General features: G+C 42.8%; 1 protein-coding gene across 2 annotated transcripts in view; it reads right to left on the reverse strand.

Annotated features, from left to right (window-relative positions):
* The window catches only part of DNAJC5B (DnaJ heat shock protein family (Hsp40) member C5 beta), a 93,032-nt gene that overhangs the window by 69,843 nt on the left and 3,561 nt on the right, over positions 1 to 19,628 (reverse strand). Inside the window, exon 1 of one of the 2 annotated variants that reach the window (XM_073331020.1) lies at positions 2,806 to 3,023. The exons of the other annotated variant lie outside the window; for it this stretch is intronic. The gene's annotated coding sequence lies outside the window, so the exon portion shown is untranslated. Of the gene's footprint in view, positions 1 to 2,805; positions 3,024 to 19,628 lie in introns of those variants that run through there. 2 annotated transcript variants of the gene reach the window in all.

A 19,628-nucleotide genomic window follows, 5' to 3' on the forward strand; every position in this document is an offset into this window, starting at 1 on the left:
AGGTCTAGTCAGTTGTAACTTAGACAGCATTTCAGCCATCTTCTTGGTGGTGGACCTATTGCATTATTAAAAACAGGAGATATACAAAATCATAAACTTTAATAAAAGCAGCAAGAACCTCTTATCAGGGGAGAAGTGTCCTTAGTGCATTTGTTTAGGTACTAATGTGAGGGCTGACAGATATGGGAAATGCCTCATTTGGACTGGGAGAGAGTGGGAGGAGTCATGCTAACTCAAGCAGCTCCTTTCCTTTGCAAGGAAGAGTTAGGACTAAAAATAGTGGGAAAGCATGAGTACTGTAGGCATTTAATTCTCCTCTCCCTTCCACCTGTTTTATACCAGTGTAACTCCATTGACATCAAGGGAACTACATTTTATTTACACTGCAGTGGAAAGAGAATTAGGACCTTAGGCTATAGAACACACATAGAATGAACAAAAGGAGTACTTGTGGCACCTTAGAGACTAACAAATTTATTTGAGCATAAGCTTTCATGAGCTATAGCTCACTTCATCGGTTGCATTCAGTGAAGTGAGCTGTAGCTCATGAAAGCTCATGCTCAAATAAATTTGTTAGTCTCTAAGGTGCCACAAGTACTCCTTTTCTTTTTGCGAATACAGACTAACATGGCTGCTACTCTGAAATCTGACATAGAATGAAGTAGATCTTGACTAGTTTTTAATACAGATTCAGATTTAATGAAGCAGTGGAGAGAATCAAGGGGTGGATTTGAGTACCTTGTGAAAAGATATATAAAAATAATTACATGAATGACAAAAGAGGGAAACGAATAATAAACTCAATTGAGTATCCATTTAAAGGAATTTATTATTGCAGTTGAGAATTTTAATCTGAAAAATATTTATTTCAATTTAGTTACTCTTTTTGGGTGGAATTCAGTACACACAATGGTGTTTAAATAAAAGGAAAGTTGATTGTAGTAGCAAGGAAAATCCAAGTGTAACAAAGTGTCAGACTCATTGCAAAGCATCTGTGTTTGGTCATTGTTTTATTAGAGGCACGAACCCTGAAAATTATATTTACTCGCCCTTTAAGGCCTCTTTCCATAAACAGAAGGACTTAGTGTTAATGAGAATAAGATCTATTTTTAAAGCTCAAAAATAATTTCAATGCATATATAAGAAAACTCTTCCCATCTTCTGAATTTTGTATCAATAACAGTTTCTGCAAGTTTTAATTATAATCTGTAAATCAACATGAGAGCACTCTTATTTAATAGAACAGAAAGCAAAACATTTTTTGCGTACAAAATTCTAAGGTTAGCATTAGAAGCTTTTTCAAATATTTTATGAAACAGAGGCATCTCTGATCTAGTTGTAAATTTTAAACAAGCTGTTTGTCTTTAGTTTGACAAGATAACATATTTGGACTAAAAATATATCGTTGCTTTAGTAAAACTTGATGTGGTGGAACTTCAACTGATTATGTGAAGATTATATTGTTTGATGCTCAGAGTATTAACGCTACAAAACATTTTTTTCCTGATGTCAGCAGGTCAGTAAAGGACTGGGTGAGGCATCAGCAGTGTTCTGAATATAAACATTCCTTCCAAATGCAATCCTAAATGACTGAAACAGGATGGCTTATTTAATAACCATTTTAAATTCATACAGAAGTGTGGCTGGAATTACCAACAAGATAACCCTGTTGAGATCATGCTGAAAATGGTGATAGGTCTATAGATGCTGGAGAAAAAGCCTAGAAGGGACATGGGATTTCAGTGAGGCATAGAGAAAGTGTCAAGTAAAAATGTTGTGGAACAATAAAAACAACTCTCCTGTGGAGTGACAGAATGTGCCATCAGCGTTCCACAGTGCATCCCAAAACACAGATACTGTAAGATGAACAGAATATTGAGAAATGATTCAAACAATTTGATTGGCTAGTGTATAATGCATTAATCATCTAGAAAAGTCTATTCATAGGGCTTTATCACCAAAAAAAGGAAGGAAAAAAAAAGCTATATATTTTTAGCATCTAATAGTAATGACAAACTTGGTGTTGGGCAATTCTTTGGAGGCTGGACCTTGAGCTATCAAATCCTCCTACTCTGACACTAATTTCAAACAATGCCTCACATGTCAGCTGTTACTGTGTAAGTAAAATAACTGATAATGAAAAGCTTTTCCCACAGATTTACATTGGCACCAATGCTTTAAACCACTGTAATGCTACTGCAGTACTATGTTTCAGTCCATGAAAATTAAATAATGTTCTAGAATAGCTGAGTTAATGAGATCATTTTAGTTGAATATTCTTTAGCTAGTTTTAGCTTTACACTAGCAAATAAAAACAAAAGAAAAATTCTCTCTTTTCACTATTTCTTTTTTATTTTATTTTTACTGTAGTAACAAGAATGTATTCTGAAACTACATAGAACTTTTGACAGAATGATGCTCTTTGCATTATCTTTGTCTACCATTTTCCATTATTCACCCTTATTTTCAGGGACTTATAACCTGCCAATAATACCGAGGCACCAAACTGTTGGGGGTTTAGTTTCTAGCAGACCACCAACAAATCCAGGCCTCTTGGCCTAGAGTAGGGAGCCTGTCACTCCTGGGTGATGTGGTAGGGGATCCCGGCCCACCCAACTCCACCGGGTCCCAGCCCAGGGCTCTAACAGTGGTGGAATTGTCTGTCACTGGGTCAGCAGGGAATCCAACCACAACACACTGGCAGGCTGTCAGCAACACAGCAGAACTATATTCGGCTTCCCTGGGCCACTTTCTACACTCCTGTACCTGGGGGTACCTGGGTCTCGGGGTCATCATTCATCTCACCAAGGTAAAGGAAGCCCCAACAGCTTCTCGGCAACTCCAGCGACTGGCAGTCTCTTCAGGTCTCAGGTGCTGTAGCAGCTGTCATTGGGCCCAAAGTCCAGCAGTGGGTGGAAGGTGTCCTTCTCCTCCGGCATGTCTTCTCCAACTGAGCTGGAGGGCTTGCCTTTTATATTTCCAGTTCCTGTCCCGCCCCACTGCTTCTGGCAGGGCGGGTATGGTGTCCTGGCTCTGCCCAGCATCAGGCAGTAGTGGCTATCCCTCTGTCACTCTGGGAGGGAGGCCACGCCCCCTCACTACACTCACACATATTGGAATAGCAGGGAGCTAGGAGGTGCCTTTGGACTGTGCCAAGGGACACTATGTGATGCAATGGTGCTGCTGGAAAAGCTCAATAGATCATTGCCACACAGTTGTGTTGTGACATACCTCAGTGGGTTTCAATCCCCAGCAGCCAGTGTTAATATATCAACTGAAAATAGACAATTATGTGAGGGCCCCTCTACAAGGTTAATACCTTTGGTAATGGTTTTGTACTACAGAGACTGAGCAATATTTTTGTTATATGTTAACAGCTCTGTTTAAGGGTACTTTATGGGGAGTACTTAATCATTGTTTAAGAACTTGACACACAGTTTAGTAAGGTTTTATCTTCACAATTTTCTCTGACACCAGTGCTTACTGCACTTATCAGCTGCTATGCGTGAGTACTCCCAAGGTTGAAAATGGTGAATGTTTGTTAGGGGTAGGGGTAAGGGGCCATTAAAGCATAGTTCAGTGTCAGATATCTGCACTGCTCATTTTGTAGTTTTATTTCATTTCTCTGTATTGCCACTTGCATTATTTACAAAGGCATAAAGATGTCTATGTACATGTCTCTTCTGTTCCATGTTCCGGTGCTGTGGACAGCAACAGTTATTTCACAGTTTAGTGTTATGAACACTGGATTTATTTTATTTTATTTTTAAAGATTAGGAAACTGATGGCTGGAGGAGGGGATGGGGGAGTGGGAGGGACAAAGAATTAAATACATTTCCATAGCACCAGACAGTTGTAGACATTAGTCTTGTGCTGTAAATCTTGCTGACCTATTCCAAATGTGTGGGAAATATCCTGTTGATCATATTCAGAAAGAAAGGCGCACACAAAATGTAAGTGAACAGTAACTTTTAGTTAAAGAGAATAATGGAACACAGAACCAAATGTTTTTAACAAATACTGGAAATGAACAAATAAAGGATGAAATTCCCTGAAAAATGTGCATTAATGTCTGTGAATCTGTCTCCTTGCCCTTCCCCTGCTGCAGAACATCATGTAGGGGTATAAATGGGGATGTCTCCTGCATGCAGTTTGGGAGTCAAACACAGACTGGGGTAAGGGACTGGCTTGGGCTCACTGTTTTCTGCCCACGTGCTCTGGAGTGTTCCCCTGCAAGGGTTTTCAGGTGCCAGTGGAGGATGCTGTGCCAGGCATCTAACATGCTCTGCCCTGTAATGGGGGTGGGGTGGGGGGTGGTGGTTCCAGAGAAGAGTAGGAGGCAGCTAGAGGAGGAGGATGAAGAGGAGGTGTTGGTGCCAGGTCCCACTGAGTAGTATATGCCATGGTGGCAGTTGGGTCCCAAAAGCATTCACTCACCAGTTACACTAGTAACTGAATGAGTACCTGGCCCTGTTCCCTCTGGGCATATTACTGTTTTCTTTGGTGTGACTCCATTCCAAGGAACCAGTGCATGAGTGCATCATCCTGCTGAGGAGCTTCGTCTTTCCTCCTTCTAAGGAACTCAAACTGCTCCTGACTCTTTCTGTCAGTGCCAATGAGCAGGTCCTCCAGGGTCCTTCTCCATCTGCCTCTGCTGTCTCTAGGTGCTGCTCCTGCCCTTATGGCAGAACGGTTTCACTGTCAACATCAGAAGTTCCTGCCACGTCAAAGACTAGGTGACACAGGGTTTGAGAGTACAATCCAGACCAGTGAGGGGTTGAGTCACTGGCTGCCCTGTAACCCTGTGTGCCTTAAATACTTTACCACTGTAACTTCCTGCCTGCCATGTTCACAGTCAGCAACAAGTAGATATGTTACACCATCAGCATCTATGTATAACTGCAAACTTAGTCCAGCAACTCTGACCTCATGAGCCTGCCAGCAGCACACCAGTAACACTTCCTGGTCTCTACCAGCCTTGGATACTGCATGCCGGGTGACCTCAACACACTCCCTGTCCTGAATCCAAACTTTGTGCTCTGTTATACCCCGTCCTCTTCTGGACAGTTCAGAGAAATAATAAGATTTGTATGTTCCTCTAAAGATACATAAGCACGTCACAGCTTATTAACTTACTTTCCCTGCAAACACAGCACAGAGTTGGTTTATAGTAAAATAAAACAAATTTATTAATAACAGGACATAGGTGAAGTGATGCCAAGTAAAAGGAATAAAGTGAGAAAGGGTTACATGCAAATAAAAGGTTTCAGAGTAATAGCCGTGTTAGTCTCACACTGTAGCTCACGAAAGCTTATGCTCAAATAAACTGGTTAGTCTCTAAGGTGCCACAAGTACTCCTTTTCTTTATGCAAATAAAAGTGAAAACATGAATCCTATAGTCTAAAACTTAATCTAGCAAGGTACAGGCTTTGTTCAGATGATTTATCTCACTAGTCTTCCTTCTTCCCAGCCATGGTTGACTATCCCTCAGTTAAGACCTTCCACAGAAGTACAAGATGCTGACTTCCCTTGTTTTCTTAATTGAAAGAGCCTTGCCTAAGAAGGTTTCTCACCTATATTCAGTTGCCAGACTTGAATCTCTCCTTGGATGAAGGACTCCTCCGTTCCCTTGTGTTTTTCTAGTGATGGGTGCCAAAGATGGCTTCTGTCTTTGCTTATATCTTCCAAAACTTCAATAACTTTGTTTCAAGAGGAAGAATGCCCTCATGCTGTTCTTCCCTTCCTGTGGATTTCCCATCCCCTTGCTGATTTCTATGTAAATGGGGCTTCCACTGTTTTTGGTCTAATCTCACTGGAGACAAGTAAATAGCTGTCTTCCCTCCTGTATGGGAGAGAACTGTTTCCCCCTGTTTGGCCACAGACTTTAAAGCATAATATCATTAAGTATCTATATTTCCTTATGTAGTGGTAGTACAAACATTTCACAATTATATTAATCACCAGGATTTTAAATGTCATTAGCTTTCAGAAAAGACCTCATTCTATACCCTTTTACAACACATAAATATTGTACACAATCAATTGATTTAATTGCTTATCACTTGAGGTTCAGCCCTCCCCCATCTTTATAGATCAGTAAACCTTTGCAAAGTATTCTTCTGAAGGTTTCCCCTCAAAGTAAAGTTTATTCAAGCTATGAGGAATGTGACATGGAGTCTGGTGGTGAAGGAAGCTCAGTGCTGTCCACTCCCTCCCCCGCTGGTGTTTGCTAAAATGCAAATTATTTTGTTTCCTGTAATCTCCTCCCTCACTGTCTTGATGGTCTTGCTTACCGCTTATATGTAAATTGAGGCAAACCCACATTCCTTTGTTTAGAAAAGACCTATTTAACACTTTTAATATGTTCTAGAAACATCATACAGGGAAAATTCATAATTTTGCATATAACATTGCTACATACATTCCACCAGTGGATTGTTGACCAGTGAGTTATTAGTTTTTAAGTGATACCTCAGAAGGCATATTTTGTGCAAAGATTACCACAATAGTATGTAGGATGTGAATATTAAATGAGATTAAACTAGCTAGGGACATAAAAGGTAACAAGAAAACATTCTACAAATACATTAGAAGCAACAGGAGACCAAAGACAGAGCAGGCCTGCTACTCAATGGGTGGGTGGGGAAGGGGAGGAGAGGGGAGAACAATAAGAGAAAATGTGAAAATGGTAGAAATGCTAAATGACTTCTTTGTTTCAGTTTTCACCAAAAAGTTTAGTAGTGATTAGACATCTAACATAGTGAATGTCAATGAAAATGAGGTAGGATCAGAGGTTAAAATAGGGAAAGAATATGTTAAAAATTACTTAGACCAGTTAGATGTTTTCAAGTCACCAGGGTCTGATGAAATACATCCTAGAATAATCCTGAGCCATTAGCGATTATCTTTGAAAAAGTCATGGAAGATGGATGAGATTCTAGAGGACTGGAAGAGGGCAAATATAGTACCAATAAAGGAGAATAAAGACAACCTGGGGAATCACAGACCGGTCAGCTTAACTTCAGTACCCGGAAAGAAAATAAAGCAAATAATTAAGGAATCAATTTGCAGACACCTAGAAGATAATGTGATAAATAACGATCAGCATGGATTTGTCAAGAACAAATCATGTCAAACCAACCTAATAGCTTTCTTTGGTAGGGTAACAAGACTTATGAATAGGGGGGAAGAGGTAGATGTGGTGTTTTTTGACTTTAGTGAGCTTTTTGTTACTGTCTTGCATGACCTTCTCATAAACAAACTAGGGAAATATAACCTAGATGGAGTTATTATAAGGTGAGTGCATAACTGGTAGGAAAACCAGTTCCAGAGAGTAGTTATCAGTGGTTCACAGTCAAGCTGGAAGGGCATATCAAGTGAAGTCCCACAGGGATCAGTTCTAGGTACAGTTCTGTTCAATATCTTCATTAATGGCATAGAGAGTACATTTATAAAGTTTGAAGACGATGCCAAGCTGGGAAGGGTTGCAAGTGCTTTGGAGGATGGGATTAAAATTCAAAATGATCTAGACAAACTGGAGAAATGGTCTGAAGTAAACAGGATGAAATTCAATATGGAAAAATGCAAAGTACTTCACTTAAGAAGGAACAATCAGTTGCACACATACAACACGAGAAACAACTGCTTAGGAAGGAATACTGTGGAAAGAGATCTGGGGGTCATAGTGGATCACAAGCTAAATATGAGCCAACAGTGTAACACTGTTGCAAAAAAAGCAAACATTCTGGGATGTATTAGCAGGAGTATTGTAAGCAAAACACAACAAGAAATTCTTCTGCTCTACTCCATGTTGATTAGGCTCAACTGGAGTATTGTGTCCAGTTCTGGGTGTCACACTTCAGGAAAGATGTGGACAAACTGGAAAAAGTCCAGAGAAGAGCAACAAAAATGATGAAAGGTCTAGAAAACATGACCTATGTGGGAAGGTTGAAAAAATTGGGTTTGTTTAGTCTGGAGAAGAGAAGACTGAGGTAGACTGGATAACAGTTTTCATGTACATAAAAGGTTGCTACAAGGAGGAGGGAGAAAAAATGTTCTTGTTAACCTCTGAGGATAGAACAGGAAGCCAGAGGCAGATTAAGATTTATTGGGGCCTTGGGCACAAAGAAAATTTGGGCCCTCACACTCCCTCTCACCATGGGGCCCCGCCCCTTGCTCCTGCTCTTCCCCCCAAGTCTGCACCCGTTGGCCAGGCCAGAAGCTGGAGCCGGGCCATGGTAAGACCTTACAGGACAGATGGAGGGTCTGAGGCTCCCCACACTGGCCTGGGCTCCCTGCAGGCTCTTATCACAGCCTAGGGTGACCATATGTCTCATTTTGGCTGGGACAGTCACTTTTTTAAGTGCTGCCCCTGATGTCCCAACTTTTTTGGCAAAACTGGGCATTTGTCCCATTTGCTCATGCCAACTGATCATCTGTGGGGGGCAGGAAAGGGGCTCAGACCAGCTCCACATGGGGCGGGGGCCAGCTCCACATAGGGGAGCAGTGGTTCAAGCAAGCAGTTTGGGTTATCTCTGCATGGTGGGAGGGAGGACAAGTGGCTTGGATCAGCTCCATGAGGGTGGGAGAGGGAGGCTTGGGGCAGCTCCTCATGGTGGGAAGGGGAGGAAATATGTTCACCATACCACAGCCCAGTTCCGGCTTCCAGACTGTCAAGGAGGCAGGGCCTCAGGGGGGAAGAGGAGGAGCTGGGAGCTGGATCACAGTTCTGGTGGGCCTCCCCACTTCTATACAGGTTCCAGTGCTCCTGTGGGGCCCCCCAAATTGGCCGGGGCCCCTGGACATGGGCCCCATGGGCCTGTGTGTTAATCTGAACTGCAAGAAGCAATAGGCTTAAATTGCAGCAAGTTTAGGTTGGACATTAGGAAAAACTTTCTAACAGTCAGGGTGGTTAAGCACTGGAATAAATTACCTAAGGAGGTTGTGGAATCTCCATCATTGAAGATTTTTAAGAACAGGTTAGACAAACACCTGTCAGGGATGGTCTAGATAATACTTAGTCCTGCCATGAGTGCAGGGGACTGGACTAGAGGACCTCTTGATTCTACAATTCTATCCTGGTGTTTTGAGTCACACAAGGATAGCACTATATTTGAAGGAACCTAAGAAATTCCTCCACATAACATACTGTAACTATGCCGCCAAAGGCCACAATATTGATACTTTTCGGCATCTCATGAATGCAACCGTTATAGTCTCCTTCCTCATCGGCTAACTTTTGCAGCCCATGAGGAAGGAGCTGAACGTAATAATGATTAGAAATCTGCAGTATTGTTTTTAAAATGTTGTAAAGTTTACAGTGTGTGAAGGGGCCATTTGGGGTGGGGTTTGGTTCCTTTCAGGGACAACATTAGGAGTTACCTATTTGCTCTTTGAAGACTGGCCATCATTTGAAGAATATAGCAGTTTTGAAGGTACTGGAATAGAAAAGAGAGATGTCTTTCCAGTCCTGTAGAGGAGGTCTGGCCACCTATGCCAGAGAGATGTTTCTGGAAATGGCCACCCTTCTACATATTGCTGAGTGGAGGAGTTTGGTGAGTTATGAAGTTGGCTCAAACCTGTCATTAAACCTGAAGAACCAGCTTGATTTTCTTCTACACCAAAAATTTCCCAAAGTATGCTTCTACGACTGAGAGAAAATTGACTGTATTCTATGTGAGCAGAGTTCCCACGGAAGAGGAACAGAGAACCACAAAGAATGTGTCTTCCCCATCACTACCCCTCTGCATTGCCAGAAAGTCCAGCCCTTGTGAAACAGACAGTTACACCATAAGTGTATTTTCTTCCCTGAACTTTTGGTTAACACTGCAAGGCTGTCACCTCTTCACTGATTGTGTTTGTGCAACCACCAGAGCAGATCTTTCACTCACCCCTGCTTCAGCAAAGTATCTCAGCGTGGGAGAGACCAGACTGGGAACAGTAATAAACATTTGAAATAGTCACAAGGAGAGTGGATTGCTCTGATGTTCCTTGGACAACCAAAGGATTCGCTTTCCCTTCCCAGACCTAGGCAGGCCCACACTCAAGCCAGCAACTACTAACCCACCCGCTTCTGTGTGGCTCCTGTTACTAAGGGGAAGAAAAGACCGGGGAAGGAGGAAGAAAGGTGGTTTTGGGTCACTGAACAACCGTAAATATAATAAAACTATTCTTTCCCCACTGGCTCTTTTCCAAACCTGTCCCCACTCCCATGTCCATTTGGTCCAGGTACTATTGCTGGCAAAGTTCTGGCAAAAATATGCACAGACACAGGGGCACAGTGACTGCTCATTAATAATTTTGTTAGAGTTTCTGTTACATGTGCTATAGTGGTTCATGGGATTTCAATGAAATCATTGGTTTACAGCCAGGTGTTGCTCAGGGACCAGGTCGGGGTGGAGGGCGAGGTAGGTTGGGTGCTGGCTTTAGGCAAGAGTGAAAATTTCCCAGGAGTGTGTGTATGGGTCCATTATAAAACTTAACAGCCTCAATTTCTGGTTCCTGCAATGGGTCTGGGTACTCTTCAGGCTTCATTGGGAAAGGGACTTCCTTAACCCAGTCTAGCAAGTAGAGGTGCAAAATCAATGCTCCTCTTCCTACAGCTCTCCCAGGACTTCTGCAGCGGTCCTTACTGTCTCCTTACCCTGTCCTTCATAGGTGTCCCATTATATGATGATGCCAGTGGGGCTGAGGAGGGGGATATACATCACTCAGGATCCATACTCTTAGCCCTTAAGAGCACTCTATCCGGCTCATTGTAGCAGGGGCATGTGTGAAGTTCCCTCCCAGAGTGATTGTTTGAGTCCTTTACCCTCTGATACAAGAGCCTCAGGTGCTTTGGCATAAGGACGGAGTCTGGTGAATGCTCGCCTCCTCCAGCCTCCGTGAAATCTCTCAATACTGGTGTATGTTCCTGCCACTTTTGGCGAAGTCCTGGAGGATAGTTTACCCTGAGCATACATTGATGAGCACTCAGGTGTGCTCCAGAGACCAGGCAGCAGCTGTTGGTACATGATTGTCTGTGTTAATCAACCAAGTTCACCAATGAACTGTTCAGAAATGCTCAGTGCATGTCAGCTAGCAATGGGAAGTCATAGCCTTAATACATTTGGGTATGGGTCAGGCAACAAAGGGTTCAATGTATTGTGGGACTAGACCCAGAGGACTATCAATACTTGTGACCTGGTATATGCCCCTTGCACCATCAACTCTGCACCATAGAACAGGTACAGGGCCATGTCACAGCAAAGGCATGTACATACCCACGCCCCTCATGTTTCCTAGTTTACTTGCTGTGAGCTCTCCTTCAGGAATATCCTTCAGGGCTTCAGATGTGTACAGTGAGGTTATAGCACAACAATGTGTAATTGTGAAGTCACAAGTGGAGAAGTAGCCTAAGAGCAGTTTCAGGAATGCTTTAAAATGAGCCAGCTGGTAACAGCTCAAGGGGCCATTTTGGAGGCCAGAGGTCAGGCAGATACCGACTCCCTAGTTACACATCCCATTCCAGGATGGAAGGGCCAAGAATGGGGTCGTAGGAAATGTCAGGCCAGCCCTATTCCAACTGTGGATTACCCCCACGCTAGTGCCATGCTCTGGTAACCTGTTAGTCTTTGTGGCTCCCTTGCATATACAACTCCAGAAACTTGGTTGAGGTCCCATATGTATAAACATACTATGCATTTCCTGACAAGATCAATGTTTGGAGCGTCCAGCTCCACTTATTTTGTCCACCATTATCAAAGTAATATATCAACAAGATATAACCTTAAAATTAACTATTTGTGATCCCTTCTGAGGCTTAGCCCAGACTCTTTTCCATATTTCACTGAGGAGTTTACAACTCAAGTCCTTTCACTAAGCAACGGCTAGGATAGAAAGGGAACACTGTCTGTGTTGGTGACCCCAGGAAAATAGGATTGACTTGTAAAGTTTTTGCCAAATTAGACTGCTATCTTTGCCTAAAATTTGCATTTATTAAACCAACTGATCTGTGCAAAGTGTGCTGCAAACCAGAATTTTGCAGCTGTGATGCATGTGCTGTCATGAGGTTACCAAGGCAATGAAATGCAACCAATGAGCATTTGGTGAAAAGCTATAAACCTTTTATGACCTGTGTGATAGCAAATACTTTATAGAGTCTGTGTAACATGAAATGCCTAAAAGAAACCATGTAACCTCAAGTTAAGTACCCGCTAATTTTTTTGTGTGATCTATCCCTCTTTTTAGGGTAATCTCACTTCAAGGAAAAGGGCTGCACAAAAGTATGCTGCTGGTGATACTGATGCTGCTGAGCACCATAATGGTGCCTCTGCACTGGCAGGATATACACCCCCAAGGATCTCAGGGTAGCCCTAGAGTCCTTGAAGAAACATGTCATTGGTCTTGTCTGAGAACAGGGTTCTTCCATCGAAACACAAATCTTTGATGGCCTGTTGAACATCAGGCACAATGCTGAAATTTAGCAGTCAGGAAGCCCTCCTCCTGGTGATTGGAAGGTCCTCAGTCCATTGGTTAGAATGCTCCCATTAGTAAAAGTCCATAGTCCAGATGATTGAGCATTCTAACCAATGGACTGAGGACCTTCCAATGATTTGGAAGCAACCAGAGACTTAACTTAAGCCTGCTACAAGCCTGAACGAAGAAACTTTGCATTTATTGTATGTATTTGATTCCTTTAAACAATTTTAACTCTCAGCTTTCTTTCTTTTTATAAATAAACCTTTAGATTTTAGATACTAAAGGATTGGTAACAGCATGATTTTTGGGTAAGATCCTTTGGGATCAGAAGAACCTTATGTTTGATAAGCCTGCTTTTAAAGAACCACTCATCTTTAAATTCAGTGTTTTTGGGGGTGCTACAAGAACTGGAATATCTATGGAAACTGCTTACGTGACTTCTTGTTAGCCAGTGTGGTGAGACAGTAGTTTTATCTTATGGAGGAATAACCACCAGTTTGGGGTGTGTCTGCCCTATTTTTCAGCAGCAGTTGTCCTGAATTTAGTATTCTCAGTTGTGACCCACTGAGGTTACAGAGGGCAACTCTCCAACGGGCAGATGACTGCAAAATGTCCACCAACTTGTGGGGGTTCTCATGCAGGATGCCCAAGAATGCAGCCACATGGTGCAAAAGGTCTTGATATGCCTTTAAGTCCTCCAGTATTGAAGGGGAGGATGGGCCAGGTAGTACATCCTTGTCCAGAGAGGAAGATGAGGCATGTAATTGAGCCAAGGCCGGATCTTGCCCCAGGGATAATGCACCAAGACAAGAGGGCTCTGGAGGTCCATGGGGAGGAAAACAGCTGGAGTCTCAGCCTGTTGTGATCTGTGGACACAACTGCAGATCTGGTAGGTGATTTTGCCTTTGAATGAGACAAAGAGCAGGACCTCCATGAACAAGGGCCTCCATGAATAAGGGCCATCCCACTGATATGATTAAGGCATTGATGGCCAGTAGGCACCTGGCCAGAGCCTCTCTTCCGACCACGGGGCACATGCCAATCTTGGGGACCATAACAGTCCACTAATGGCATTCACTGGGTGATGCAGAGTGGGAGGATGATGACCTTTACTTTGATGCGGAAGAGTCTTGGGATCCTGGTGACAAGGGCTGGGGTGAGACTGTTACTATGGAATTGAAGGGTGTGTTACCCCAGAATTTGATCAAGCTAATAGTGGCCATATTGTGTGCATTCTCCCACCATTAATTAATCAAACAGAATGCCACACAGTAAAGGGTTAATTTGGATAAGCAGGACTTTTGGAGACAAGGTCAAATACTAGCTGCAGGCTTTCAGTTTCTGCTAATCAGAATGGGAGGAGGGGAGAAAAGAGTCAACAAATTATGAGACTGAAAGAAAATAAGTTGGATGGAGACATTGAGTTTGGGCACCTTTGATATAGAAGCTTATTATGATTAAGATTTTTAGGACTGTTTCGTTGATAAGTAGCTTACTGAAGTTAGGAGAAGTGATGACCCAGTAGGGGACATTATGAACTATGTGTTTTGTAAAAATTAAGTTATAAAAAGACTAGATAATAGAATGTACTTTGGAGCAGTTCTCTGAAGCTATCCAAATTTTTCCTGACACCATACTCCCCAGTAGGGAAGTGACTGGCCATCGCTGACCTGCTGCTAATTACTCAATACCATCTCAGATTTTAGATAATTATTTGCGATATCTGTGTGTGCTTAAATCTAATAAATAGTAGTTTTAGAAAAGAGCACACTTACTTGTATCAATCTTTCATCAGCCAGAAGCGCTGTGTTCCCATTGATTTATTCCTGACGCTGCCTGGAGTGAAACGGTTAAGTTACCACTGCTTTGGGTTCTGAAAATCCTGGGCAACAAGACCAGAGGGAGCCAGAAGGCAATCTGATTCATTTGTTGCCTAGAATGAGGCAGGAAGCCATCTCTGTCTGAAAGCATGGACCCTGCACTGCTCTCCAGTCTTGTGATGATCCTGCAGTATTTCATGAGCTGCATATCTGATGATATTGTGATGCCTGCCCTGCTGTGTGCCATGAAAAGAAACAATTCAAGATTGCTGTTGGCATTCACAGAGCAGCTGCACACAGTGCATAGTCGTTACTGGGCTCAGGAAACAAGCACCAAGTGGTCGGATCAAATCGGGATGCAGGTATGGGATGACGAGCAGTGGCTGCAGAACCTTCAAATGCACAAAGCCATCTTCCTCGAACTGTGTGCAGAGCTTGCCCCTATCCCCTTCGGACACCAAAATGAGAGCTGCCCTCACAATGGAGAAACAAGTGGTGATTGCTATGTGGAAGCTGACAACTCCAGTCTGCTACCAATCAATCGCGAATCAGTTGGAGTTGGGAAGTCCACCATGGGGGTTGCAGTGATTCAAGTGTGCAGGGCCATTAATTGCTGCCTGCTATGAAGAAGGACTGTGACTCTGGGCAATGTGTGGGAAATAGTGGATAGCTTTGCAGCAATGGAATTCCCTCACTATGGTGGGGTGATAGATGGCATTCATATCCCCATTTGGCCCCAGACCATCTTGTGAATGAGTACATCAACAGAAAGGGCTACTTCTCTATGGTATTGCAAGTGCTGGAGGATCACTGTGGTCATTTCACTGACATCAACATGGGGTAGTGCATGACACATGCATCTTCAAGAAACTGACCTGTATAGCATACTGCAAGCAGGGACTTTCTTTCCAGATCAGAAGATTCCAATTGAGGATGTAGAAATGCCAATTGTGATTCTGGGAGACTCAGCCTACTCCTTGCTCCTGTGGCTCATGATGCCTTATACTGGAAACCTGGATTTCAGCCAGGAGTGCTTCAACATCAGGCTCAGCAGGTGCAGAATGACCACTGAATGTGCCTTTGGCAGGTTAAAAGGTCACTGGTGCTGCCTTTCTGGCATGTTAGACCTCAATGAGGAAAATATTCCCATGGTCATTGCAGCCTGCTGTGCTCTGCTTAACCTCTGTGAAGCTAAGGGGGAAAAGTTTCTGCAGAGGTGGAGCATTGAGGTGGATTGGCAGGCAGCTGCTTTTGAGCAGTCAGATATCAGAGCTGTTAGAGGGGCACAATGGGGGGCTATTCGGATCAGGAAGGTTTTGAAGGAGCATTTTGACAATGAGCCCCAGTAATGTGTCTTTTTGTAATGCATTGGACCAGACATTGTTTTCTTGTACCATTGAATGACCCTTGTAATGATTGCTGTGTGAGCATTAACTGTAGTTTGCAAATGTGTATGAATTTCAGCAGCAAACACTCTTTATAGGAGACAATTAAATATTCATTTTATTTCTCTAAGTAAATTTTTACTAAACAGCTATACAAACATTACTATTTCTTACAAGCATGAGGATTCAGACTGGGTCCGTATGCTGCTCGCCTGTGTGCAGCTTTAGTGCTTGCAGAAGTTATTGCCGATTGGCATGGCACAGTTTCCTACCGGCGGTGAGGGGGTGGGAGGGGGACAAGGAACCTTCCTAAGGAACCCTCAGCAAAGGATTGCAGAGTACCTCCAGGAGAGATTCCTAGAGATCTCTACGGAGGATTCCCAGGACATCCCAGTGTGCATTAAAAACGCTTCCACACGGCCCCCTCTGCAAGGCTGAAGAGGGGAATGTGAAGCAGATGAAAACAGAGATAGTGTTGGTTATTTCTATCACTTATCCCTCTTCAGCCCTTTAAAAAAAAAAGAAAAAAAAAGCAGTGCTCTACCTCATGTCTCCCTGCAGTATCAAAGCACAATGAGTACTTACCGGAGCTCCCCACTCCTGCATCAGGCATGCCAGCGCCTGAGTGCTGGAACTGGGTAGACCTCTCTGGGGTTAAAAAGTGGTCTGGCTTCCCATGCCACTGGATGACTCTGTTGCCTGTCCTGCATCCTCCTCCAACTCCAGTTCCTCATCCACCACTCTGCTGCCACTCCCTCCATGGGGCTCTTGGCAGTGGAAGTTGTGTTACTGCTGAAGATGGCGTGCAGCTCCTTGTAGAAGCAGCATGTCTTTGGCGATGTACCAGGCAAACGATTGGCCTCCCTTGCCTTCTGGTATGCTGCCTCAGCTCCTTGATCTTAGCACGGCACTACTGAGTGTCCCTTTTGTGCCCCTTCTCCTCCATGTCATGAGCAATTTGCCCATAGGTATCAAAGTTCCTATGGCTGGAGCGGAGCTGTGACTGCACAACCTCCTCTCCCCACAGACCCAGCAGATCCAACAACTCCTGTGTACTTCATGTGGGAGCGTGTTTTCTGCAGGGAGCTGGCATGGTCAGCTGGGAAGAAGCTATGTGAACTTTCCACACTGAGTAAATTGGAAGAGGAATTAAAAAAAAAAGGCCCAGGGCTTTAAAGGGGGAGGGGCACATGCCTGTGTTCTTGGCTGCAGGCCAGTAGAGTTTGAACTGGTGACCAGAGTGGTCACAATGGGCATTATGGGACACCTCCTGGAGGCCATTTAGGGTGACATAAACTCACACAGCATAGCTCTAACTGTCAGAAAAAGCTCTATGCCTCTCATCAAGGTGGTTTTATTATGTCAGTGTAGCAGAAGAGTTAAATTGGGGGGAAGAGCATTACAATGTGTCCATCTCCACTGTTCTGTTGACAAAAGTTGTCTTTTGTCAACAAAACTGTGTAGCATAGACATGGCCTAAGCTGTCTGTCTGAAGACTGACTGCTGCTAGGCCCAGATCACACACTTCGATACAGAAGCCCCTGCCTGCAAGCAGAATCAGGAAAAAACCTCAGAATTTAGTGACAGATCACAATTTTAACAGTTTTTAATCCACCAGTTACAAATTAGTTATCTTTAACTTGATTGTATATGGGTTCAGTGGGATTGTACTTCTAATTCTGTAGTGATCAAATTTGCCCGGATAATACTAGTAGCAATGTATTAATTACAGAATATATCATTATTGTGTATTCTGAGAGCAGGACACTTAAGAAAACACTCATTATCTGGAATATCTAGGTTTAATTTCAAGGTAAGACTTCTTAACAGGGGTGTAAGTAATATTAGCTAAACCTCAAAGATGTTATTAGTAAAAAAATTTGTTGATACCCCATTCAGAGGAATGCTTGCTCAATATGAGCACTGCTGGATCCTTAAAGGCCCACTTTCAGCCAGTCAGAGGAAATGTGCATGGAGCTGAAAGGAATGTTGAAGCACATACCATTGTATTTATTTTTTACACTTGTAGTATCAAAATATATACTATAAATATTAAATGAATGTAAAATATGTTACTCAAACCCCAGAAATGTTCCCTTCTCTATAATGCTATATTTATGAATTTTCACTGTAGAGAAATAAAAGCTGAATATTAAAAAAAAAAAAAAAAAGCTCCAGGGAGGGAGGGAGAAAAAAAGTTGTTCTCTACGAGTGAAACAACAAATGAATATAGTTTTATCTGCCCTTTCTAATCTAATCTATGTAGCTATCATATTTTCAATATGTTTTTCTTAAAGTCACAGCTACTAGAATCCTGTGATTATGTGAGAATCTCAGCTTTCATTAAAAAAAAAAATGAAGTAAGTTTTAAGGTCTCCTGACTGCAAAGAAAACCTTGATAATGTGAACTATAAAAGTTCAAAATCATATTACCCCTTCCCAAATATATTACTTTTAAGAAATATCATGATTTTTAAGACAATCTTGTGTTTTTTTGTGTTTGATTCAAGATTTTTGAATGCTTTGCGGGGCGGGGGGGAAGCAGTACTGAAAGCTGTACACCCAGCTTGCCAATTTTTGACGATTTTATTGGGGAGAGGAAGTGACATATCACTGTGTGGTGTGAAGCAACAGAGGACAGCCTTATATTGATCTAAGATGGGATGTAGGACACAGGGACTGTATTAGGGAAGTTAAGTGATGGGGTAAGTGGTCACCATAACAGCTGCTGAGTTTCATTCAGCTCCATCTGTGACATTTTATGCAACTTAATTTAATGAACTGATTTGCATCTTAGGCTGCCCAGCCAGCATTCCTCACCCCTGCTATGTGGGGAAGAGGCTTTTGGGTGAGGGAATGTCTTCTGGGGAAAACACAGTGGTGACAGTCTGAGATCTGGGGGGTAGCGGGCACCTGGGCCTGAGGGGTTTAAGAAAGCCTCCCCCATTCCCCTCTGTTCCTTTGTAGTAGTCTCTGGGCCCCATTCTGTCCATTTCCAAATCCTCCCCCATTCAGCCCCCTTCAGCTCTCATTTGCCCCTGTTAGTTGCTGATTCTGCCTCCTATCTGGGGCTTACCCTATAGTGGGCTCTAGAGGTGACCATATTTTGTAAATCAATCTGGGGACACACAGGGGTGGGAGCAGACTTGAAATGTAAGTTGTGGAGCATAGCGAAGCTAATTTTTTTAGCAGCTTATATTTTAACAGTTGCACATATAAACTACAAATACAAAACAAATATGCATTCAACCATTGTGGGTGTGACAGTACTAAAGAAGCGCATTCAGACACCAGTTCCAAAAGATACTGAAACACCATTCAGGACTGTGAGTTTTCTGTTCCCGCTGTCCATACACACTATTTAAAGAATCCCTTCTGTCACACCACTGCCAAAGCCATTTATTTTTCACAGATTTATCAATGAGTGCAGTGTTATCTCCATGTTTCAAGAAAGCCAGTATGATGACTATTGCTTCTGCTAGTGGAATCCACCTAGAGACTAACCTGCATCAACCTACACACAGCCACACAATCGACAATAATTTGGATATAAAGAGTGCAATAATTTAAATGAGAATTAACAGAAAGGACATTCACCACCTAGTGGCACATTATAAAACAATGGTTTTAAACAGTTTATACGTATAGTAATACAAAAGAGTCCCTCTTAATTTTTCAGAGTTCCCCCCAAATGGCTAGGAAATAGAAATAGTCTATAGATGGAAAACTCCCACCCCTGGACCCACATAAGAAATTGTACTCACCAGTATTCCCAATGCTAGCAGCACTAGAAAAGCTTGTGGATTAATAGCTGTATTTCTCAAATGAGTGTATTTGTTTTAGAATGTTAATGTTCTTGCTCAGTTTGTTGAAGAACTCAAGACAGGGTAAAATGAAGTTTGTTTTGACAATGAGAATGGCTTTCACAATTTCAACGTTGCATCTGGATTTTTCTGCTGTCTAC

The sequence above is a fragment of the Lepidochelys kempii genome, chromosome 2 (assembly GCF_965140265.1).
Source record: "Lepidochelys kempii isolate rLepKem1 chromosome 2, rLepKem1.hap2, whole genome shotgun sequence".
Classification (NCBI taxonomy): domain Eukaryota; kingdom Metazoa; phylum Chordata; order Testudines; family Cheloniidae; genus Lepidochelys; species Lepidochelys kempii.